At 39.3% G+C, this 25,854-nt stretch overlaps 2 protein-coding genes across 5 annotated transcripts in view; one reads left to right on the top strand and one right to left on the bottom strand.

Moving 5' to 3' along the window:
* Positions 1–25,854, top strand: part of FAM151B (family with sequence similarity 151 member B) — a 786,337-nt gene that overhangs the window by 576,017 nt on the left and 184,466 nt on the right. The gene's annotated exons all lie outside the window — the stretch shown is intronic.
* Positions 1–25,854, bottom strand: part of SSBP2 (single stranded DNA binding protein 2) — a 171,838-nt gene that overhangs the window by 144,936 nt on the left and 1,048 nt on the right. The window lies entirely within an intron of this gene.

Raw genomic sequence — 25,854 nt, 5'->3', positions numbered from 1 at the left:
AACTACTTTTTTTTAACTTATCAGCCAATAGCAACACTAATTCTGTATCAATTCCTACCATGGGTTAGCATTTTACTCAGATAATTTTGATCATGTGTCTATCTTTAGGTAAAGTTTGCAATTATCCAAATAAACAAAGAAAGACTTAGCAATATATAGTATTTTTAGTGAATAATATACAGAATTATAACAAATATTAGAATATATTTTAGAAAGGAAATGGGTGTTTGTCTTACCTGATACGCCTCTTTTCGTAGGGTGGAGCTAACCTTCAAGAATGGAATTATACCGTCCCTTCAGCCAATGAGGACTGAGTCTATCAAATTGTATATCTTCATCCTTGTGCCTTCATTCTCTCTCTTTTGAGAAAGGATGATGGACAGACTCAGTGTGTAGCTCCCAAAGTCAAACAAAATAGAAAATAACTATTAATTTAATTAAATTTCTATGCTGCCCTTTTCCTAAGATTTGATGTCTCAAAGTCCACATCAGACTAACTTTGGGCAGCACCTTACGAAAAGAGGCGAATCAGGTACAGCCAATGCCCCTTCTCTATAATGAGTAGAGCTAATCTCCAAGAAAGGGACATACCAAAGCAATCTGTCCATTGGGAGGGCTACGTCTGGCTGGCTTCCCCAATCTGTGGCACCACGCATTGGAGGACTCTGTGACCAAATGTCCTCTCAGCCAATGCAAAAACATCAATTTTGTAGTGGTGGATAAAGGGAGTTGGTGAAATCCAAGTGGCAAAGTAGTCCTGAAGGGCTCGTAGGGGCCTCCCATCAGCGAAAGGAGAATCTTTGAAAGGTCCCAGGTCAAGTACCAATGAATGGCAAGAGGGCACAAATTTACAGCTCCCTTTTGGAGGAGGCCTGGATCAGCAAATCATCCAAGTAGCACTGTATCCGAATGGGGAATGCTCTGAGGTATGCTGGCAGAGCCGCCGTGATTTTGGTAAATGCCCTTGGGGATGATGACAGGCTGAATGTAAGGGCTGCATATTGGAAATGGCATCTAGCATAACAAAACCTCAGCAATTGTTGGTAGCTTGGATGAATAGGGATGTGGAGGTATGCCTCCGTTAGGCCTAAAGAAGCCAAGAAGTCCCCCTCCTGCATACCTTCCAGAATGGAATGAAGGGAGTGAATTTTGAATCTGCTGTAGACCAGATGGCTGTTGAGACCCTTGAGATTCAGAATCACTCTCCACGATCACCATCCGAAGGCCTTTGGAACGACAAACTGAAGTGAATAAAAACTCTGCCCCTGCTGGTCCACTGGAACTGGCTGAATGGCCCGAATATCGAGCAAATTCTGGATTGCCGATTTCATGAGTTTGCTTCTTGCAGTGTCTCTGGAAATGGGGCAGTGGAGGAAAAACCTTGGGGGGGGGGCAGGAAAGGAATTCTAGGAAGAGTCCCAATCTTATCATCTTCGGAGTCTTCGGAGAGGGGCGGCATACAAATCTAATAAGTTGTTGTTGTTGTTGTTGTTGTTGTTGTTGTTGTTATTATTATTATTATTATTATTATTATTATTATTATTATTATCTCCCAGACCCAGGCATCCATTGTGATCTCCTCCCAATAATCTCAAAGGGACAGAGATGGGAGGTTGAGGCCCATCTGAACGCCCTGCTGTTGCCACAAAAAGGCTGCCTGCCCTGTAGGTGTTGCCAGCCTGTTTCCAAAACTAAATCTCTTGGTCTGGTAGTTGGATCTGGAGAAAAAGGGCCTCTGATGTTGGGGAAAACTAGCCCCAGCTGCCCCCTGCGAGAAGGAGGGCTGCCTGAAGTAGGGTGATGCGCGGAACTCTGCCTTCCTGCCCTGGGATGGAAGGATCTTCTGTTTATCCCTGGTGTCTACTAAAGAGACTCTTCAAATAGCTTCTCCCCACTGAAGGGAGCAGAAGCTAACTTCCACTTGTTCTTGTCATCTATTTGCCAATGGCACAGCCACAACATGCGATGGGCCATCACTGAAAAAAACATGGCCTATGCAGAACATTTGGTGGCATTCAGATAAGCATCTGTGGTAAATTTGGCAGCAGCAATTATTTTGCAGAGGTTCTGGTATGTACGAAGATCCTCCATTGGATCCTTGCTTGTAGCTGCCTGAGCCAATGCACTGATACTCAAGTGAAAAACAATGCTGCAATGGAGGCCCAAATCATCCAGGTGTCCACCTAATAGACTCTGTGGATAGCCATCTCCTCCTTTCGTTCCTTTGCTTTCAAACCATCCTCCCCATCAGAAGCAGGACTGAGGAGACAGTTAAAGCAGCTACTGGAGTATCTACTTTTGGAATCTGAACCAGGTCCAGAAGCCCGGAGTCTACATCCTAAAACATGTGCTCCACTGGGACGGAGATATATGTCTGGGTGCAACGTTGTCTCTTAATAGCATCCAGGAACGTTCTGGGGACCAGGATGGCTTCTGTCTCAGTAGTCTCTCCGTGAAAAGAAAGTCTTTCTGTTCAGCCATTTCTTGATCAAGATCCTTGGCAAGCATTGTCTTAAATAAGGCGGTATTAAACAGACCCTTGTAGCCGGAGTTCTGGCTGGATCTTTTTCATTGTCAGAAAAATCCCCCTCCCCTTGAAGCTCTCCCTCTGAAAGGGAGGATTGGCTTGGGCCTTATTCTGGGGAATAAGGCCCTTGGTAGCTTGCAGATTTACCCGTAGATTGCCAAAGTTCAAGGTGTATGGCATACTTGGCTACTGGGATAGGGAGTTGCTGGCTGTTGCAGTCCCTCAGCAATCCCCTCTTGGATCGCCTGAGAAATCCAAAGCTTCCTAAAAGAAGGCATATCTTGTTCCTGAAAACCCCCAAGATAGGTTTCTGCTGCTGTTGGGGTGAATGTGGCCTCTGGAATGGATCTGGCCCCTCTGAGGAGCTGCCCTCCATCTGCAACTATTACTGGAAACTGACAGAGAGAGGACTGCAAATTCAGCATTTTGTGTAGGTCCTGAAAGGCAATGCTGTACTCATGCTCACTAGTGCCAAATGGTGACTAGGCACCCCAGGTGACCCCAGGTGCTCCATATGTTGCACCTGTTGCAAGGCCTCTCAGGCAACTGTCGTGAAAATGAGTTGTCGGACATATTGGGATCAGGCTGATTTTGCTGAATTGATCCTTTATGGGCTCTGTCAAACTCCTTATCCAAGGTCTTATGCCTCTCTTTGGCTGCCTTCTCCTCTACCCAGAGGATTTCTGGTAGGCACAAATATTAGCTGTGATTTTGGCCACTGCTGCTAGGCCAGTAGACCTGGCCTTCACTGGGCCCATGTTCCAGTCCATGGCTGGAGGAGCCCATGCTTCCACTTGCTGTAGGCCAGAGACCTCGCAAGTGTCCTCTATTTTATTTGCACCAAAATCCTGCATAAATTCCACTGAATGCATTCAAAATTGCAAGTCTAAAAAAGAGGGCAGACACACCAGAAAGCCCTGCTGCTGCCACAGCTTTATTTCCAACTGCTAGAGACTGCACTGGATGTCAGATGGGAGCTCTGGCTCAATTACAGCCAGGGATATTAATTGGGGCTCCAATCCCGAAGCTCCAGGGCTAAGCAGGATCTACAAGACAGCTGGAAGAATCCTGAGGCTTTCAAATGAACATTGGCCTCGCTGCCCATCTCCAGGCAATCTTAAGTGACTTGCAGCTCTCGCAGCAAATTGGAGAGCCAAGCTATGTGGCCAAAGGATCGACCAGTGACTCTGTTTCCTAATGCGAGTCTGGCAAAGTGCCAGCAACTGTCTGGGCAGGTTTTTTAGCTGCTATGCTACAAAAGGCAGGCTTATGCAATCACGCAGCCGTCACGGTTCCCTGCAAGTCAGAGTACGACCGCCGGAGTGGAAAGGAACTCCAGGCCCCTTTCCACAGCCATGGAGAGTCCAGGGTCCTTTGCTGATGTTACTGGCCTTTTTCTTTGCCTGCCAATCAGCTGTGAAGCACAAGAAAATGGGCACACCAAAGTGCTTGTAAAAATCTTCCAAACATCTCCGTTCTCTCATCGCTTGAAGAACCAGGGATTTTTAATCCAAAACCAAATTCTCCTCAGAAGCTCTTAGAGCTTGAAAAAAGCATCCAAAAAGAGCTGAGACCGAGTTGAAAACTGCAAACCATTACCAGGGAGGCACGTCATCAGATTTTCAACTCAGTCAATAGAACTATACGAGGTTAGAAAAAACCCAACATGGATTCTCCTGTCAACCCAATGGAGAAAGTGAATATTTTACAAGATAAACACCTGAATATCTTATTATTATTATTGTATATTAGAATTATTTTCATATTCTGATTCATTTATGTTACTATATTGAAACTTATTCATTTATATGTTTTTCAGGATTGAAAATTGAGGGAGATGTGGAAGAAATAAAATTAGACAAGGGACATTAATTGATAGTTCAAGAACCAATATATATATATATATTCAAGATTCCAAGAGTAACCACCCAAATGCACATTTCATTATAAAATCTCAATTTGTACAAATAATTAAGTGTATGGATTTTGAGTCTTCCATGTTATGGTTAATATTCTAAAGACATAGAAAACCAGCTTCATAATATACTATATTAAACTAAGTATATCAAGAACTAGTGTTTTTTCAGATATGAGGCAGAACTCCCTAATGGGATGCAATTAGCTATGGGAGCGAAGTTCACCTATGACCCTTTCTTCTTTGCATCTTAACTGAGTCCAAATGTAGTATGCCAGAGTAACTCCTCCAATTAGCATAATGTAAGAGGGCTTTGTACTCTCAATATATGACAGTTATGAAGCCATTTTCCTCAATTCCTCTCTTACTTCCTTATTATCTCTTCCACAACTAATAAAAATCAACAGAATCTTAGACTGGATCAGAAATGCCATCATTTTTCAACCTTGTCAATAAAGTTTCACACCAATTATATAGCACCCAAGGCAACTCTGTCTAAAGTAGGTTTCATGTAATATTTTTTGTTATATATACAAACATTTGTATTTTGCTTTGGAAGATGCTATGTAATTTGTACAATTCATGTATATAAGGCTGCAAATGTAAGCTTTTTTTCATTCTTTTCAAGTTCAAAATCTGAATGTTCCAATATATAAGAAAAAACAATTAAATGGTTTTATTCTGATTTTGTTTTAAAAGAATTATTTAAAAAATGCATCCAAGAATCAACTAAAACCAGAAAACGATGTAGGTATTTTTAACTGATAAGTAAGATATTCCACTCCTGCTTATGGAGAAACATTTCTATTAGCATTTTCACTACTCTTCCTGTTTATATTCTGAAAGTTTGTTTTTTCCACATTAAATGATACCTAGGAATTTGGAATTTCTAAAACTATACTGAGGTGTTTTGGCAGGTCTCAACATTTCTAAGAAAGTTCAAACTTGCCTGTTTGCTACCTCTGCGCATACATACACACAACCATACAAATATGTTGTTTTTAGAAAAAATCTTCAGAAATGATGGGGAAAGAGACAAATGATTTTATTGGATCTGGATCTCTAATAATAGCCGGAGGATTGCTAGCACTCATTAAGTTCTCTATCAAATTCTTCCCATATTGCTAATAACATTCAATAAAAGAATATATTTTTAAAGTTAGCACTAATATATCAGGATAGGATTAGAACAGGGAATCTAATGAGAATTTATCTTCTTTTAGTGTACCTGTGGCATAGGATTTCACATGCTTCCCAGATTACGTAAGAAAATTTGACAATACAGTATTAAGTTGCCACTTCTAGTTTAAGGAACCATGCCTGCCTTGTCCCTTACCCTTCTAGCCACCACCAGTTCTTGGGCTTTTCCTCTAATCTTCACCACTGTCCATAATCACCCACCCATAACTTTCAATAGTCATTCTCTCTTTTTGCAACCTACTCTGTATGTGCTAACCTTTACATTTCCCCCTCCAGACTTAGAAGCTTCCTGTTGGTCTAAAGTTTAATATCGTCTGCTTCCCACATTTAGCCATTAGTTATTCAGGCCTAATACAGTGGTACCTCGATATACGAGTTTAATTCGTTCCAGACCCGAGCTCGTAAGTTGATCAACTCGCATCTCGAACGAATGCCTTTAGACTTTGTTTTTCGCACCGAGATAACCGGAAGCAAGGAGATTCTTGCGCCACCTAGTAGAAGCTCGGCTCATATCCCGAATTTGAGCTCGGGTGTCGAACAGAAATTTTGCTCGCGTCGCGGCTCGTAACTTGGAATACTCGCATGTGGAGCAGCTCGTATCTAGAGGTACTACTGTATTTTTGAAGGTTGATTTTGATGGTGCTGATATTTAGAGTTGATAACTTAAAGTATTTTTCAGAATATAAGATGCACCTTAGTTTTGGGGGAACAAAATAGGGGAAAATATCTACCTACCAGGTATTCATCTGCTAATGTCCTTATTCTGTTCAGCTTCAGCCCATTATTTTATCCCCTGAGTAGGGCTGAAAAAGCCTTTTTCAGAGGGAATAGGGATGAAAACAAGCCTGCAAAGACTTAGGGCAGGAAACAACCTTATTTGGAGGCAGTAGGAAGTCAGGAAGATTATTAGCACCTAATTAGGTCTGAGGAAAAAAGGTTCGAAAAAGCTACATTCAGAACGTAAGAAGCACCCAAATTTTCAGCCTCTTTTAGGGAAGAAAAAAGTGCATCTTATACTCTGAAAAATATGGTAAATTTCAGTTTGGGACAAGATGATGGAGAAATAGCTTTTAACTTACTATATTAACAATCATCTTATATAATAATTATTTTATTTAACACTGACTATATAATTGTATTAAAGAACCTTGTGTTATATGGTGGAAGGTCTTAAGCATAAAACGTATCAGGAAAGACTTAATGAATTTAATCTGTATAGTCTGGAGGACAGAAGGAAAAGGGGGGACATGATCGAAACATTTAAATATGTCAAAGGGTTAAATAAGGTTCAGGAGGGAAGTGTTTTTAATAGGAAAGTGAACACAAGAACAAGGGGACACAATCTGAAGTTAGTTGGGGGAAAGATCAAAAGCAACGTGAGAAAATATTATTTTACTGAAAGAGTAGTAGATCCTTGGAACAAACTTCCAGCAGACGTGGTTGGTAAATCCACAGTAAGTGAATTTAAACATGCCTAGGATAAACATATATCCATTGTAAGATAAAATACAGGAAATAGTATAAGGGCAGACTAGATGGACCATGAGGTCTTTTTCTGCCGTCAGTCTTCTATGTTTCTATGTTTCTATATCTACTTCGGTACTTGTCAAGCAGTTTCCCTTTTGCAGTAAAATGGTCAATGCTTGATTACGTGTCCCTTAATCATTCTCTTTTATGTAAAATGTATGGCTTTAAAGAAAAATGTAATTTTTATTATAATCTTCACAAACAATCCAAGACAATTCCACTGAAGCTGAGAAACAGTGACATGATTTTTTAAAAATATTTTTCTTCCAAAATGTAGTCATGTTTACAAATATCCTAGTACATTAATATGAAGTGCCGCTCATGGACATAGCTCATCTAGATGGGGAAAAAATCTTCTAAACAAATGTACTCTATAGGAACAACAAACAATGTGTTTGTTGCTTATAAATTATGTTTTAGTATACATACCCGTTTTCTAGTAAAAATGGAGAGAAATCCAAGTCAAATGATAAAAATATCAACTCGCCTTGAAAATATTTAAAATGGAAATCAAATTGTACTACTTATTCACATTAACCTAATTTTAAAAAAGGTTTTTAGAATTTTTTTGCATCACTGCAATTTAATTTTATTACAGTTAGTCCTAGACTTATAACAGTTTACTTATCAACCAAAGTTCAGGGTGGTACCTATGACCTGGATTCATAGTTCTGATGATCAGATCCCTACCATGATGCCATGGCTGTACTTCACGTGCTTAACAACATTTATGTCCATGTAAAGTGAGCCTGGGTCACAATATTGCATTTTATAATAGTTTAGCGGAAAACCAGCTACAATTGTGGTATTTAATGATTCAGGAGTTCGTTTAACAATTGCCACAAAACTGGAGAAAGAAACTTCAATAACTTGTACTACGCTGAAGATATAATCCTGATAGCTGAAAATGTAAAACATTATCCCCAAAGCAAAGAATAAAGTGAAAAAACGAGATTAAAATTAAATATAGGGACGACCAAACTAATGAGAATAGATAGAATAACCAGCTACAGAATTGGCAATAAAGATATCAAAGTGATGGATAGCTTCTCCCTTTTAAGATCAGTCATCAATTGTAAAAGAACAAGTAGTCAAGTCATATGCCACATAATAGCATTTAGTAGAGCAGACATAAAGAAAAATCTTGGAAAAGATATTCAAAAGTTATGTGTAACATAATACAAAGATCAAAATTGTGCAAACTGTACTCTGTGTGTTACTATATGGAAATGAAAGCTGAACTCTGACAAAGCAGAATACAATTTATTATTATTATTATTTATTAGATTTGTATGCCGCCCCTCTCCGAAGACTCGGGGCGGCTCACAACAGCAATAAAAACAATATAGCAGTGGAACAAATCTAATATTAAAAAATGTTAGCAATGGGTTTTAAATACTTTTCAAAAACTGACGCACAAACATCTGTAGGGTATATTTAAGATCAATTTGTTTTTATTTTTTTGTTCCATTCCATATAATTCCATTTCAGTATTCCATATTCTTGTAAATGCAAATGCTTTTACTCCGTTTTATAAAATATGACTACTACAAAGATTATTTTACTAAAATTTAATGAAAGCTTTAGTAATTATCCACACGTTCCCCTGTGAACCTGAGTTGTGGTTAGTTTGTGACTTAAGTTGAAACCAACTCATAAAATTTCATTTAATGATTTTCCCTTTGTCACCATGAAAGTAATCTTAAAGGGAAAATTATGGACATGCAGAATATAATAGTTGAACATAGCAAGCGAAGAATATGTCAATGGAATTCTCAGTCATCCAGGTCATGGTTGTGCGAAAGATGCGTTTTGAAAAGGCAACTGGACTTGGTTGTCTGCAAGGATTTATATTCCTTGCAGACAATTGGTCATTTGTATTCTTTTTAGAGAGTAACTGAGGTCACTTGGAATTTGTCTATGTCTTCAGATCACAAGGCAAATAGTGAATAGTGCAAATGGGTGCAGAGACGTCGTGGAACTGCATGTTGCACTTGGAAAAATAACCTTTGGGACAACCACAGTGGTGGGTTCCTAGGGGAACGGTCAGGAACGCAGTTCCCGTAGCAAAATTTGAAGCTCCACCTCAGAGATGTTGAAACAAAATGCACGCCCACAGTGTGGTAGTAAAAATTTTGGTAGCTCATCACTGGACAACCATGATCTGGATGACTGAGAATCTCTATTGACATTTAATTATGAACTTTGGGATGAACACCCTTTGAAGGGTACACAAGTATGAACGGATTTCCAGAAAAATTGCAGGCTACAAGAACCATTTGTGCTTCAGACCACACTGACATATCCACAACACTCTGCACCTATGTTCAACAATGAAGGGACACAGGTGTGGAAAACATCCTGTAGAAAGCACAACTCCACAACAGTCCTTATAAGCAGTTCCAAGAAAGCTCCACACTATTTAGGTGACCCTGAGGACATAAACCTTCAAATGGAGTACAAATAACCAGTTGTCTGCAAGGAATATACTGTAAATCCTTCCATTCTTATCTGCCAGTCAGAGCTTAAGAAGCTCCTTGAATAAGAAACTAAATGTCTTCAAAGAAAAACAAGCCCAATGACAAAGCAACTTTGGGACAACCAGAGAACAGAGAACTTGCAATTCATAGTGGTATGAATTTTCTTGAACTGGTCAAAATGGCATATGTATTGCAAACTAATTATGAATAAGAATGCTATTTGGAATAAATACAACCAACGATAGGACAGAACATTTAAAAGTATATGCAGAATAGGAAAATTGTGCTTTGATTTCATTGTTAGAAATTATGACACATCAAATATTTAGTTTAAGTATACTTTTATATATCTGACACTGGAAAACTAATATAATCAATTTTTTAAATGATCCTATAGTATGTAGGGTTAATTACAGGAACACAGAAGCTACATCACTAATTGTAAGATGGAATTCCATTATTATTACAGGTAATCCTCAACTTAGCACCAAGACTGAGTTCATAATTACAATTGTTAAGTTGTGCAGGTCATTAATCGGGTCACCACATAACTGCAGCTAGTTTTACTATATTTTTCATAACTTTTAACAGTTGCTCACAGATTGGTAATAAGTCCATGGCTCCCTGAATGTTATGCAAATAGTTCTCGCCTAGTGACCACTTTTTCAGTAACTGAAATTGCGATAGTGCTGAATGACTAGTACTTATAACTGTTCCTTAAAGTTTAGGTCATTGCACATATACACACCCCGCCCATGGTCACAAGATCATAATTTGGGCAAACAGCTAGTATGTACAATGATTGCAGCATCTCAGAGTCTCACATTATTGCCATTTGTAATCTTCTCCCCTGATTTCCTACAAGCAAAATCAATGGGTAAATTCCTCTATTAAATCCTCCCAGCCTTCCTGTGCTCAAGACCTGCTGTGGCATCCACCCTGCATTATTTTCACCCCTACCATTCCTCTCCCCAAGTCATGCATTAACCTGTGCAAGCTTTTCTAGAGGATATTTGATTCTAATTAAATAATAATAATAATAATAATAATAATAATAACAACAACCAGTGGCAAAGAAGTGGTGAGATCATAAGCCCGAAAAAGTGGCCGAAAATGAACAAGCAAAACTACTGTGCGATTTCTGACTTCAGACTGACCGAATTCTGAAGTATAACACACCAGACATTGTGACTGTGGAGAAAAAGAAAGTATGGATCATCGACATCGCAATCCCAGGAGACAGCAGATTTGAGGAGAAGCAGCTGGAGAAATTAGTGAAATACGAAGATCTAAAAATCGAGCTGCAGCGACTCTGGCATAAGCCAGTGAAAGTGGTCCCAGTGGTACTTGGCACATTGGGCGCAGTGCCAAAGGATCTCAGGGGACATCTCCATCTGTCAATTGCAAAAGGCTGCTTTACTGGGATCGGCAAACATAATTCGCCGCTCCATCACGCAGTCCTAGGTGCTTGGGAAGCGCCCAACTGGTGATGAAATACTAAATCCAGCATAGTGATCTCGTTTGCTGTGTTGTACTGACATAATAATAATAATAATATAATTAAATAATACCCTTTCAAAGAAAAGTCTTTTCCATTAACATAATCTTAAAATTCTAATCCCAACAGCCTTTTAATTCCCAATTTTGTGTACAATTTTCATAATATATGAGGCCTGCAGTCGACATAGTCAGAAGTCAAGGGCCTCACAGCAAATTAGTTACAACTATGCATACATGTCAACTAGTTTTCATCATGAGAAACCAGTTCACATCTATGCATAGTTGATACGCAACTGTCAATCCATTAAGACATAAGGAGGAAGGTATACAAGTTTTGAACCTGATTTATAGCGCTAAAATCCTAGAAAAGCAGTCAACAATTTTCTTAATATTAAAGGTTATTTACAAGGCTGCAATAATGGAATGTGATCAGCAGTGTCCTACTGCACTCCAAGCCTTCTACTCCAAGTACTGGTCTGAGGGAAGTCTTAACAATAAATGTAAGCAGTTAGTACAATGCAGTATTCCAAGATTTTATTCATCAATTTCCCATATAAAAAATGTCAATTTATTTTGTGGTTTTATAAGGATGTGCAAAATCCACATGGAATAGTTTGGAGAACTCCTGAAATTCTGTTTCCCTGCTGGACCATGCCAAACTTCCTTTTTCTATTTTGAAGTTTAGTTCCTAGAAACTGCCAAGAAATTTGCTTCCCAGAAAAGTCCTGCTCCTATTTCCATCCTTAATGGGCCAAAAAAGAAATTCTGAGGGGAAAACAAAAATTACTCTATTATCAGAATGTATCCTGCACTTTCCAACTGTTCATCTGAGCAAGTTATAAGGTTGCCAACTCCTGACTTAGAAGGATGCATGTTACTACCTTGTTTGTTAGTGAACTAGTATACCTTCCCTAATTCCTTTTGCATTAAACTACAAAAACAAGACAAATGCTCAATAAGCAGGAATGAAACCAAGGCTTTAACTATTTAATACATGTGTTATATTGTACAATAATTGTACTTAATTTATACATGAGTAAGCACGTCGAAGTAGGATTAAAACTTAAATTTCTAAATAATCTTCAAATAGAACTTCTAGAATAAAATGCCTGTTCAAATACACAAAATGATGTAGCCTTTACAGTTATATATTTGACAGAATCAGTTAGTGAAAACTTCAAGTAAATAGGTTCAGGATAGTGTCATAAGAAACTTCATGACAATAATTACAAAAATACTTGCATCTGCAGAAATCAGTAAGTTGACTCTTAAATTACAAGACAAGGAACATGAGAAAATATTATTGGTGGTAGATCCTTGGAACAAACTTCCAGCAGACGTGGTTGGTAAATCCACAGTAACTGAATTTAAACATGCCTGGGATAAACATATATCCATTGTAAGATAAAATACAGGAAATAGTATAAGGGCAGACTAGATGGACCATGAGGTCTTTTTCTGCCATCAGTCTTCTATGTTTCTATGTTTCTAAGGAAGAAACAAAATTCTATAATATCTGGGGAAAATGCTACAATTGGCTAGACCACAAAAACCAAATAAAACAATAAATGTAATTATTGTACTAATTAAATGTACACATTAAATGTAATATTAGAAGATAGATAGACAATAACAGATAAATAAGATTATGAAATTCTTGAAGGATATAAAGCTAAGGTAATATGCTGATAGGCAAGTTAAAGAACCAATAGTAGTACCGACATAATAGTGCGTAACACTACAAAAATATAATTATTGATGGTTTATGTGCTTTGTTTATATGTTATATGTTGATGTTGATGTCACGTAGAGTTAGGTGTATACTGTTTGCATATATATATTTCATGTTGTTTTTTAAAAATCATTTAATAAAGATTATTTTATTTTTTTAAAAAGAAACATCATGACTGCATGAGCTTCAGCCAACAGAATATGCATTCAGCCATGAAGGAATGAGTTCTCTATTGCTGGAGATCTTGAAACAGTAGCTACTTGATAACCTTCTGAGATGCTCTAGCACAGGGATGTCAAGCTTGATTTCATTGAGGCCATATCACATGGCCCTCCCAAGCTCCGTTTTTGCTGGCAGTGGCACAGCAGGCTGCGGGGTTGCACACTGTTTCCAGGGCAGCCTCGTGGGCCAGATCTAAGTACCCTAAGACCCGGATCTGGCCCCCGGGCCTTGAGTTTGATACCGCTGTTCTGTACAGGCCTTGCATTGAGCAGGAGTGGACTAGATGTCCTTCCTCTTTCTACAGGGACATCTTCCAACTCTATTTTTTAATGATGGGGAAAGTGTGTTCTTTTAACCTTTCTGTATCATATTTGTCATTGGAAAATTACACAATATCAATTATATCTCTCGTCTTGTTTATAAACTACTGGTATATTTTTTACAGAACAAAAACCTTCAAATGCTAGCAAGTTTTTTAGGGAAAAAATTGTCCAAAAGGGAGCCATTACACACATGACTACATGACTCAATTACACATTTTAAGTATACTGTATTTTGTTCAAAAGTTTGAGGTCCGTTACAGAACATTTCTGGGAAAAACATATTCTGGTGATCTCCTCAAATACATTAATCTCATAATTATGGAAAGAGTTTGTTCTTTTTCACAACTGTTTTGGAACAGGACATGTTTTGCAAAATTTCAGACGTGGCAGGCTAAATTGGACCTTTCTTGGCATCTGGCCAGGTTTGCAATACAATGAATCACCTCTTGTTCCAGAAGAACCACTTCTAAAAAAACGAAGGACCTTCAGAACAGACAGATCAGAAAGTTGTACAGTAGAAGAAAAAACAATTCATTTCAGAAAATGAATTTTGGAGTTTTTTCATATATACACAACACATTCCTAACTATTAAACCTCTCCAAATTTGTTCTTTAAATGTATTTGTATCTAATTGATATAACAATGTTGTGTTGCATTATTGTATTTTTCGGAGTATATATTGCACCTTTTTCCTCCCTAAAAGAGGCTGAAAATTTGGATGTGTCTTATACTTTGAATGTAGCATTTTTGAAGCTTTTTTTTCAGCCCTAACTAGTTGCTAACGATCTTCCCAGCTTTTACCTTGCAGGCTCTTTCATTGTTATTCTCTGCGAAGAATGTTTTCCAAGCCCCAAGTCTTTGCAGGCTTCTTTCCATTGCTCTACATGCTCCAAACATTTCTTTCCAGCCCTAACCAGGTGCTAGTGATGTTCCCAGCTCTTATCAGCTTTCAAGCTGTCGAAATAGCCAATACCACAGAGGATAGGCTCAGGATTCAGATGGATGTACAAATAAAATAAAATTCAATGCAGAGAAAAGTAAAATCCTACACCTAGGTAAACAACACCAAAGACAAAAATATAAACTGGGTGAAACTACGTTCAATAGCAGCGACTTCAAGAGGGATCTTGGAGTCTTGGTGGACAACTAAATATGAGCCAGCAATGTGCAGCAGCAGCTAAAAAGGCCAATACAATCCTGAGTTGCATTAATAGAGGGATATAATCTAGGACCGTGATGGCGAACCTTTGGTATGCATGCCACAGGGGGCATGCAGAACCAAATCAGAGGGAATGCAAGATATTGCCCTATGTCATCTCCAGCACACATGCATGGGGAAGGCCAGTTTTGCCTGTATGAGGCTTCTGGTAAACCTCCTAAATCTTGGGGATGGTGAAAACCGCCCCAACAGGCCAACTGGAAGTTTGTTTCCAAACTTCTGCTTGGTCCACTTGGCCATTTTTCACCATCCCCATGCTTCAGTGAGACCTGTATGCATGTGTGAGAGCAGCAGGTGGGGGAGTTGTATGCATGCGTAGGATGAGGGCATGGATGTGGGCATGTGTGAATGCGCTAGTGGGTGTGCACACACCCTTTTGGCATGCAAACCAAAAAGGGTTTGCCATCATTGGCGAACGGAGGTACTAATATCACTCTATAAAGCCTTAGGTAGACCACACCTAAAGTACTGCATCCAGGTTTAGTCACCACACTACAAAAAAGACATTGACACTCTAGAGAAAATGCAGAAGAGAACAACCAGGTTGATAAGGGGACTGGAAACTAAAACATTACAAGGAGAGGTTGCAGGAACTGAGCATGGCTAGTCTAGCAAAGAGAAGGCCCAGGGGAGACATGATAGCAGTGTTCCAATACCTGAGGGGCTACCACAGAGAGGAGGGGGATCAGGCTGTTTTCCAAAGCATCAGGCGGCCAGACTAGGAATAACAGATGGAAGCTGATCAAAGAGATTCGATCTGGAAATAAGGAGGAACTTTCTGATGGTGAGAGCGATCAACCAGGGAAACAACTTGCCTGCAGAGGTTGTGAGCGCTCCAACTCTTTAGACTTTCAAGGGGAGATTGGACTGCCACTTGTCCAAAATGGTATAGGGATTTATCTATCTATCTATCTATCTATCTATCTATCTATCTATCTATCTATCTATCTATCTATCTATCTATCTATCAGATGTGTATGCCGCCCCTCTCCATAGACTCGGGGCGGCTAACAACAATAATAATACAATGAAAACAAATCTAATATTTAAGTTAATTTAAAAAACCCCAATTTAAGAAACCAATCATACATACTGACATACCATGCATAAATTTTATAAGCCTAGGGGGAAGGGAAAGTCTCAATTCCCCCATGCCTGACGACAGAGGTGGGTTTTAAGGAGCTTACGAAAGGCAAGGAGGGTGGGGGCAACTCTGATATCTGGGGAGAGTTGGTTCCAAAGGGTCAGGGCCGCCACAGAGAAGGCTCTTCCCCTGGGTCCCGCCAAACAACATTGTTTCCTGCCTGAGCAGGGGGTTGACCTACAAGGCCCCTTCCAACTCTAATAAATAAATAAAATTGTTACTCTCTCTGAATAAGGTTTTTTTTAAAGCCCCAACCAGGGGATAAAATAATGTGCTTAAGCTGAACAAACTAAGAACGCTAGCCAGAAGAGTATCTGGTGGCGGATTTCTTCCCCCCCCCCCCCCTATTTTCCTCTCCAAAAACTAAGGCACATCTTATACTTTGGTGTGTCTTATACTCCAAAAAATATGGTAATTGAAAATTTATTTTCAAGAAATATACAGAGGACAAAATGGTCTTAACTGGCTTTCATTACAAATGCTTATTCCTCATCTCATTAAGAATACTGAACATTTGATTTGGTATTTCGAAGAAATCTGCATTTTGGTTACAATTTAAATAAGCTAAGGAGGTGAGCTTACTTTCCTATTTCATTCTGAATCTTGTTCTTTCTCATACAACCATCAAGCTTTGTGGTGCTTTCGAAAGAAAGCATTTAGAATGCACCAAATCCTTAACCCTACAATCATTAGAAGAGAGAGAAAAGTCACCAAAGCTAACTACAAATAATGGTTCTTCATCCTTATCAACAGCAAGCAAAGTTGCTTTCAAGTTCTAGGGACTTCCTGACATGTCAGGTCGCTCTTCTTGGCAGCAATTCAGAAGCTGTTTGCTGTTCCTGGAATTTTTTACTACTAAGTGTGGCTTCCAGACTGCATTTGTTAATACAGTACTCCCCTATCCAAATACTAACTAGACCTGATCTTGCTTAGCTTCCCTGCCCAGTTAAGATCATATGCTGCCCATTTTAAATTTTCTGAACAGAGGCTGCGCTGTGCCAAAATGAACATTTAGTGATATGAATAAGAAAGTTTCCCCTTCACATCTTATGCATAATAATTTTTCTTTCTCATTTTAAGCAGCTATAAAAACTTTTTCCTCTGTGTTGGAAGAAAAGGCATTTCCAAGTCAATGGAATTTTGGAAATGAAAGTTAAATCCCATAATGGTCTATTTCCACAAGATATTGTCTTCATTTAATTTATTTATTTTTATTTATTATTTAGATTTGTATGCCGCCCCTCTCCGCAGACTCGGGGCGGCTCACAGCACAACACAACAATTTATAACAAATCCAAATATAATTTAAAATATTTAAAAGAACCCCATTTTGCTAACAAACACACACTCAAACATACCATACATAAATTGTACATGCCCGGGGGAGGTGTTTCAGTTCCCCCATGCCTGACGACAAAGGTGGGTTTTAAGGAGTTTACGGAAGGCAGGGAGAGTAGGGGCAGTTCTAATCTCTGGGGGGAGTTGGTTCCAGAGGGTCGGGGCCGCCACAGAGAAGGCTCTTCCCCTGGGGCCCGCCAACCGACATTGTTTAGTTGACGGGGCCCGGAGAAGGCCCACTCTGTGGGAACTAATCGGTCGCTGGGATTCGTGCGGCAGAAGGCGGTCTTGGAGATATTCTGGTCCAGTGCCATGAAGGGCTTTAAAGGTCATAACCAACACTTTGAATTGTGACCGGAAATTGATCGGCAGCCAATGCAGGCTGCGGAGTGATGGTGAAACATGGGCATACCTAGGTAAGCCCATGACCGCTCTCGCAGCTGCATTCTGCACGGTCTGAAGTTTCCGAACACTTTTCAAAGGTAGCCCCATGTAGAGAGCATTACAGTAGTCGAACCTCGAGGTGATGAGGGCATGAGTGACTGTGAGCAATGAGTCCCGGTCCAGATAGGGCCGCAACTGGTGCACCAGGCGAACCTGGGCAAACGCCCCCCTCGCCACAGCTGAAAGATGGTTCTCTAATGTGAGCTGTGGATCGAGGAGGACGCCCAAGTTGTGGACCCTCTCCGAGGGGGTCAATGATTCCCCCCCCCACAGGGTAATGGACGGACAGATAGAATTGTCCTTGGGAGGCAAAACCCACAGCCACTCCGTCTTATCCGGGTTGAGTTTGAGTATGTTGACACCCATCCAGGCCCCAACAGCCTCCAGACACCGGCACATCACTTCCACTGCTTCGTTGACTGGACATGGGGTGGAGATGTAAAGCTGGGTATCATCAGCATACTGATGATACCTCACCCCATGCCCTTGGATGATCTCACCCAGCGGTTTCATGTAGATATTAAATAGCAGGGGGGAGAGGACTGACCCCTGAGGCACCCCACATGGGAGAGACCTCGGAGTCGACCTCTGACCCCCCACTAACACCGACTGCGACCGACCGGAGAGGTAGGAGGAGAACCACTGGAGAACAGTGCCTCCCACCCCCAGCCCCTCCAGCCGGTGCAGAAGGATACCATGGTAGATGGTATCGAAAGCCGCTGAGAGGTCAAGAAGCACCAGGACAGAGGATAAACCCCTGTCCCGGGCCCGCCAGAGATCATCCATCAACGCGACCAAAGCAGTTTCCGTGCTGTAACCGGGCCTGAAACCCGACTGCTGGGGACTTAGATAATCGGCTTCTTCCAAGGACCGTTGGAGCTGGAGTGCCACCACCTTCTCAACAACCTTCCCCATAAAGGGAAGGTTGGAGACTGGACGATAGCTGTTAAGTACGGCTGGGTCCAGGGAAGGCTTCTTAATGGCACGTCACTTAACAATGTTTTAAAAAATAGTATCTGCGCTTTTCTTTGATTTAATTTTATATTTTAAATATATATTTTGCATTTTCAGAGTTGACATATTTTGTTTAGAATTGTCAAAATTAAAGATGCTAGAACCATAATTAAACTAAATAAAATTTCAAAAAATCCCAAAGTGTTTAAACTGACACTTGAATGTTAAGCCAGTTCTCTATGGCATTTTTATGCACACCTAACTAATCACAAAACATTTATGCCTATTTTCAGAAAGACCATGTAACATTGTGGTTAAGTTAGGAGCGCTGGGACCATTTTTAACCAAAGAAGACCACTAGATGCCTCTGGGTCACTCAGCGTCTCCCTGCTCAACAAGGTTATTGTTATGGGAAGAACTAGAAGCAGTGAATACTACACTATGCACAATTATTAGGCAAGTGTGTATTTTGACCATACCATCATTTTTATGCAATTTTCCATCTCCAAACTTGAATGCTTAATGGATACAGTGGATATAAGCATGTGAGGCGATATGTAATGAGGGAGGGTGTGGCCTAAGGAGATCAATACCCTATATCAGTGATGGTGAACCTTTTTTCCCTCAGGTGCTGAAAGAGCGTGTGCACGTGCTATTGCACATGTATGAGTGCCCACATCCATAATTCAATGCCTGGGCAGGGCGAAAACAGATTCTCCCCCCCCCCCCTTCCAGGAGGCCCTCTGGAGGCTGGAAACAGCCTATTTCTAAGCTTCTGATGGGCCCAGTAGGCTTGTGCTTTGAAATCCTCAGGCTCCAAAGGTTTTCCTGGAGCCAAGGGAGGGTAAAAATGCCCTCCCCCATCCCCCTGGAGGCTCTCTGGAAGCCAAAAACACCCTCTGGACAAGCCAAAAATCAGCTGGCCAGCGCAAACATGCACATTGGACCTGAGCTAGAGCAACAGCTCGCGTGCCAGCAGATATGGCTCTACGTGCGGCACCTGTGACATAAATTTGCCATCACTGCCCTATATCAAGATGTGCATAATTATTAGGTAGCTTCTTTTCCTCAGGTGAAATGGGCCAAAAAAGAGATTTAGCTGACTCTGAAAAGTCAACAATTGTAAAAAGTTTTTCAGATGGGTGCAGCATTCTTGAAATATCTAAGATATTGGGATGATCACAGAACCATGGAACATTTTGATGGACAACAGGTTCGCAAGAAATGTGTTGTGGGGAAAAAACCACATTAACACCAAAGATTAAGAAGAATCAAATGTGAAGCTACCAGGAACTCATTATCCTCCACTACACATATTTCAGAACTGCAACCTACCTGGAGTGCCCAGAAGTACAAGGTGTTTAGTGCTCAGGGACATGTCCAAAGTAAGGAAGGCTGAAACCTGACCACCACTAAACAAGACACGTAAGTTGAAATGGTAAAACTGAGCCAAGAAATATCTGATGACAGCTCTTTCAAAGGTTTTATGCATCGATGATAGTGACTTGATGGGCCAGATAGATGAGCCTATTGCTGGATCAGTAATGGGCGGCATAGTTCCCTCTAAGCTGAGCAGTGAGCAATCGCTCACTTAAAAATCATCATCAACTCAGAGTTTTCCAAACCTGCCCAGAAGCCGAGAGGGAAGGAGTGAGAGGGAAGGAGTGAGAGAGAAGGAGAGAGGGAGGAAGAGAGGAAGAGAGAGAAACAGATAGAAAAAAGAGAGGAAGGAAAAGAGAAAGAAAAAGAATGGGAGTAAGGAAGAGAGAAAGAAAATCAAAATCTAGTTTGAAACTAGCTCAACTATTTAAGTGGCATTTTGATATTGATAGAGTTGCCCTATTATGGGCTCACTGTTATAGACACACAGTACAGTATTTTATTTTGAAATTCTCTGAGGCAAAACAGGGTGGGTTTTTAATTTGTTTGTTTGTTTGTTTGTTTGTTTATTTATTATTTCTGTGCCGCCCAGTCCCAAAGGGACTGCTGCTCAGACACTATACTTTTCCGCCCACCACAAAAAAAAATTAGAGGGAACACTGATGGTCGGAGAGCTCCACTTCAACTCAAACGCCAGCAAGGTAGAGGTTGGGTACTGGTATGGGCTGGTATTATTAAAAATGAGCTAGTTGGCATTTGTCAGGTTGAAGATGGACTCAAAGTCAACTCTCAAACCTTCTGCAAGTTTTTAGAAGATACTTCCCTCAAGCAGTGATACAGGAAAAAGTGCATCTTTCAAGAAGACCATGACTTTTATGCCGGACAATGCTCCATTGCATGCACTGATGTAGTCCATTGCGTGTCTACCTAGTAAAGGCCTTAAAGAGGAAAGAATAAGGACATGGCCCCCTTCCTCACCTGACCTAAACCCTATTGAGAACTTGTGAGCCATTCTTAAATGGGAGATTTATGGTGAAGGAAAGCAGCACACCTCTTTGAACAGTGTCTGGCTTTGGCTGCTGCTGCACAAAATGTTGAACATCAATAGATCAAGAAACCGACAGACTCCATGAATGGACGACTTATGACAGTTTCTAAAAAGAAAGGTAGCTATATCGGTCACAGATTATTTTTTTTAATGTCAGAAATGTTTGTACATTTTGAGATGGTTGTTTATTATTCCCAACAGATGCAAATTAACAAGTGAGATGGGCAATTTTTCATTTTGTTGCATAATAATTCTGCATGCTAATAGTTTCCCAATAATTGTGTACACAGATATTATCAGGGGTGGTCTGTTGCCTGGACGGGGGGGGGGGGGATGCAATGGAGTAGCGAAAATGGAGCTCCACCCCAGAGTACCCAATTTGCACTGAAAGAAGTTGAAAGAAAAGGCAGGGCATCCTGCATAAGCCACACCCACAGTGTGGTAGTAAAAATGTTGGTAGTCCTTCACTGGCTATTCTTCGAAGAAACTGAAAACCTAGCTTTTACTTTCTTACATATTCAGGTTTGATGTTTATTAACATTTTAGATTGACCGAGAACAGTATAGTTATTCAATAATAAAATTAATCCTCCAAAATACAGCTTGCCTAATAAAATTGTGCACACAAGGGAATCTTGTTATGTATAAATTTGGTTGACAAAATCAGAAATGAGGTGATAAGCCGCATGGGAAAGCCAAGGGAAATAATCAAAACCATAAAAAGGGGAAAGTTACAATATTTGGTTCGTGTGATATGGCATCCAGAAAAATACAGCATACTTCACTTAATTCTCCAAGGAAAGATTGAAGGCAAATGAGGTCCATGGAGAAGAATATCATCATGGCTTCAAAATCTAAGGGACTGGTTTGGACAAAACTCAACAAGCACTTCTTTGTGTGGCTGTTGATAAAAATAGGATCACCAACATCCAATGATAGATATGGCACAGTGTATGTATGTATGTCATGTTGAGCTCCTAAAAGAAAGATGGGAAATATATCTAATAAGTCCTTACTCTGTCATTATCTCCTAGGAAGACCACAATTACCTCATAAACCTTGACGTAAATACTCTTTCTGTAAAACAGGGAATTATAGTTATGACAATCTAAAAAAGAAAGCCCTTCATAGCACTGGACCAGAATATCTCCGAGACCGCCTGCTGCCGCACGAATCCCAGCAACCGATTAGGTCCCACAGAGTGGGCCTTCTCCAGGTCCCATCAATTAAACAATGTCGGTTGGCGGGCCCAGGGGAAGAGCCTTCTCTGTGGCAGCCCCGGCCCTCTGGAACCAACTCCCCCCGGAGATTAGAACTGCCCCTACTCTCCTTGCCTTTCGTAAGCTCCTTAAGACCCACCTGTGTCGTCAGGCATGGGGGAACTGAGACATCTCTCCCGGGCATATACAATTTATGAATGGTATGTGTGTATGTATGTGTGTTTAGAAAATGGGGTTTTTTAAATGTTTTTAGTAGAAATTTAGATTTGTTGTAAACTGTTTTTTCACTTTGTTGTGAGCCACCCTGAGTCTGCGGAGAGGGGCGGCATACAAATCTAAATAAACATAAACAAACGTAAACATTTTACATTAAATACAAACCAGAATTTGCTTGTTTTAGTCCTAGTAATGAAAATGTCTGGCTTTGAATAAAGACCAATGATTAATTGAAGATGTATTTACTTAATCTGAGTGTGGTGAAATAGAAAGACAAAAACAGTCACATGAGCATAAAGTATGCAGACACAATGCTTCTGCATTTCTTAAACTATGTTCCCTGTGGCCAGGTTTTCATTTATTTGATTAGCAGTCAGAGCCTCTTCCACAGGCCCCCTACACAAAATTTAATCTAAGTATTTATTAAAATGAAACAGATCTTTTAAAACATTTTTATAGAAATTTGGCAGCAATCTTAGGGTTTCTGTGAAAGACACAAATTACAGCAAACCCTCAATTTAATAGATCCCCATTTAATCAACTTTGGATACAGCAGATCAAATTTCTTCTGACTGCTCTCTGAAATAATGGGAAAGTTCACTGCAACTATTGTAATGAAGTTTACACATTTATGAAAATTTTATCTAAATTTTACTACTTCTACAGGTGATTTCAGGAGGAAAGGGGTTACTTTAACTCTATGGATCATTTTGGGTTAAATTTAATTCTCTTGAGGTTAGATGACCCCTGGTCTCGGTGTTCTCCAACACACTATATTTCTTCATTGACTCAATTACATTGTCAGAACAATAAGAGTATGGATTGTAGCAAGAAATCAGAAAACACATATGGTATGCTACAAGTGCTACTATAATTTATAGGTAAGAACTTCTTATTCTGTACTTCAAGAAAATTTGCAACAGTGGCCAAATATACGTAACACATTTTTCAGGGTAAAAATCAAAGTAATGTGGGTTTGAATACTTCCAGGAATAAGTATCACAGATACAAAAACTCAAGACATGTCTGAGAGTGAATAATTAGACATATGAAGTTATAATGACTGCATCTTTTATTCAACCTTGAAGCATTCAATCTTAACCATTAGCAGATAAGTCTTCATCATCAACAAGTTTACAACATGAACATTTAGTTTTAGGTCAGTTTCACATTGCAGAACTATCCTTTTCTATAGAATTGTTACAGTGTATATTAGTTTACCAAAGCCGGACTAGCCAAAATGTATTCTCACTGTTAAAAGGAAATATCTATTACATGTACTCTTTAACATAAATTCTTTAGCATCCAAACATGCCATGCTAGAATCCAAAAAATAATTATGTATGCATAAGTTCTATAATATTTGAGAATTATTTCTGCGTGAACATGCTTACAATTGTGTAACCAGCCTTTTTAATAATGGATTCACTTAAAGAAATATAGCCTTTGTAGACAAATGGATATTAATCCTTAAACAGACTAGTTGCCATCATTATGCACAGCCTATGCCTACCTACATTTTAAAAAATCCAGAAACATGTAGCCAGAGTTTTTTCGAGCAATTAAAAAAAATATTAACCAGAATGTACCATTTTTTAAATCCTTAATTATATCTCAAGAGGCTCAGGTCATGTATTTATAAAAAGTTTAGAATTCTATTATTTTCTTTCTTCTGAACTCTGAAGAAACAACTTTAGTTCTTATAGGGGAGAGGGAGGGACTTTATGCTACACACATATTGAAAAATATGACAATAAAAGAACAGCTTTATATAAATGATTTAACAACGTCTTTTATTGTTTATATTATTCAATTTGACAAACTCAAGCATCCCCTCCAATTGAAAGTTGCTTACATCAGAGTTTCTGATTTATTATTTTAAAATATTGTATAAGTTCAGGAGAAAAATCCCTTCAAGACCACTATAGCAAACTGTAAATAATGGGGGATGAATGTATTTAGATCAAACAGCACCATCTAGCAGTTCCCCTAACTTCACACCAAAGGGTATGCCTTACTCAATAGTAGTTCAGCTTACCTTATATGCTGACCAGGTCCTACAGTATTTCACACAATGTAGACTTTTTAAAGAATGCCAATACAATAAAAGTTCTATACAAAGATTCACTCAAAATGGTAATTAGAGTTAATGCAAACATATGAATTGTCAAAGAACACATAACAATCAGGAGTAAGGTTAGTTTTATCCCAAGAGATACAAGTTTGTTACATATACATTATTGTATACTTATTTAACTTTTTGTGATTCACTATTTTAAATTTTAAACATCCATTCATTTGTTTCAAATTTAATTTTCAGTCCCTAACTTCGTATGCTTTCTGTGCCAATATAAAATATTGGACACATCACTTGGCGTACTTCTTTGTCTTTGGAATCAGGAAGTAACTATCCTTCTCAGAATATTATAGAGGAGAAAATCTTTAGGTAAAGATTCAGTGCAAAGTGACTCAAGACAAACGTCTCAGTCTTGCTTTGCACATTTATTTTCATGTTGGGTAAAAGTTCCAAAGTCATGTACAATTACATTTTAAAAGGCCACATATATTAAACCGTTTATATCCATAAACTCAAACACTTCATCCTGTATCTGAAACACTACTTTACTAAAGTCTGTTCAGAAGAACAGAAAATATGCTGTAAATAATTTCTGATTCTGCTGGACACATCCTAACCAAAGAAAAAAAAGGGGGGGGGACTTCATATGCAACTGTCCTGTGTGTTCTACTATTTTCAGTGAGGAAAATGAAAGTTGCAACTACAACTGGCAACACTGTGAAAAATGAAACTTTTAACAGAACTTTACTTCATAAGCAACCTTAATGTACAAAAATAGTACTAATAATAAGTTAGTCCTTTACATTTGCTTACTAATAATAAGTTATCACTAGTTTCTAATCTAATCATTTGGCTGTATCCTTTATTATGGTAACAGTCAAACATTACAGCAAATAGCAACTTATTGTTACCATATTAGCATATATATTTTTTTCTTTCATGTTTTCCATACGACTTCATGCTTAGTTTAAAACTTCTGATGAGGATTTTTTTAGTAATTGAGGAAACAAATGATTATTGCATTGAAATGAACTACTTTTCTCTAAAGGGAGAATGTATCCTTATCAATATTCTAAAGGGCTTCCAATTCACCACTGCTATTAACACGTCTACCACCCCAGGATTATCTCCAAATCCTCACCCAACTGCTTATGAACAAAATCTTCTCTTTCGCTTTACAGTTCGATTTCACATTACCCCCCCACACACACACACACAATCGCGATTTCACCCACAGCCCTTCTTCCTGCCTACCAGGAGGCCCTTGAACAGACAGAAACTACAAACTACTTCGTAGTATTTTGGAAATGCACGCAGTAGTACCATACCCTAAAGCAAGAGCTAACAGATCTGTGCAAAAAGGTTACAAGGGGGTGGGGAAAGACCCT

This window comes from Erythrolamprus reginae, chromosome 2 (assembly GCF_031021105.1).
Source record: "Erythrolamprus reginae isolate rEryReg1 chromosome 2, rEryReg1.hap1, whole genome shotgun sequence".
In the NCBI taxonomy this organism is placed as follows: domain Eukaryota; kingdom Metazoa; phylum Chordata; class Lepidosauria; order Squamata; family Dipsadidae; genus Erythrolamprus; species Erythrolamprus reginae.
Note: the sequence above shows the minus strand (reverse complement) of the source record. Positions and strands in the feature narration are given on the sequence as shown.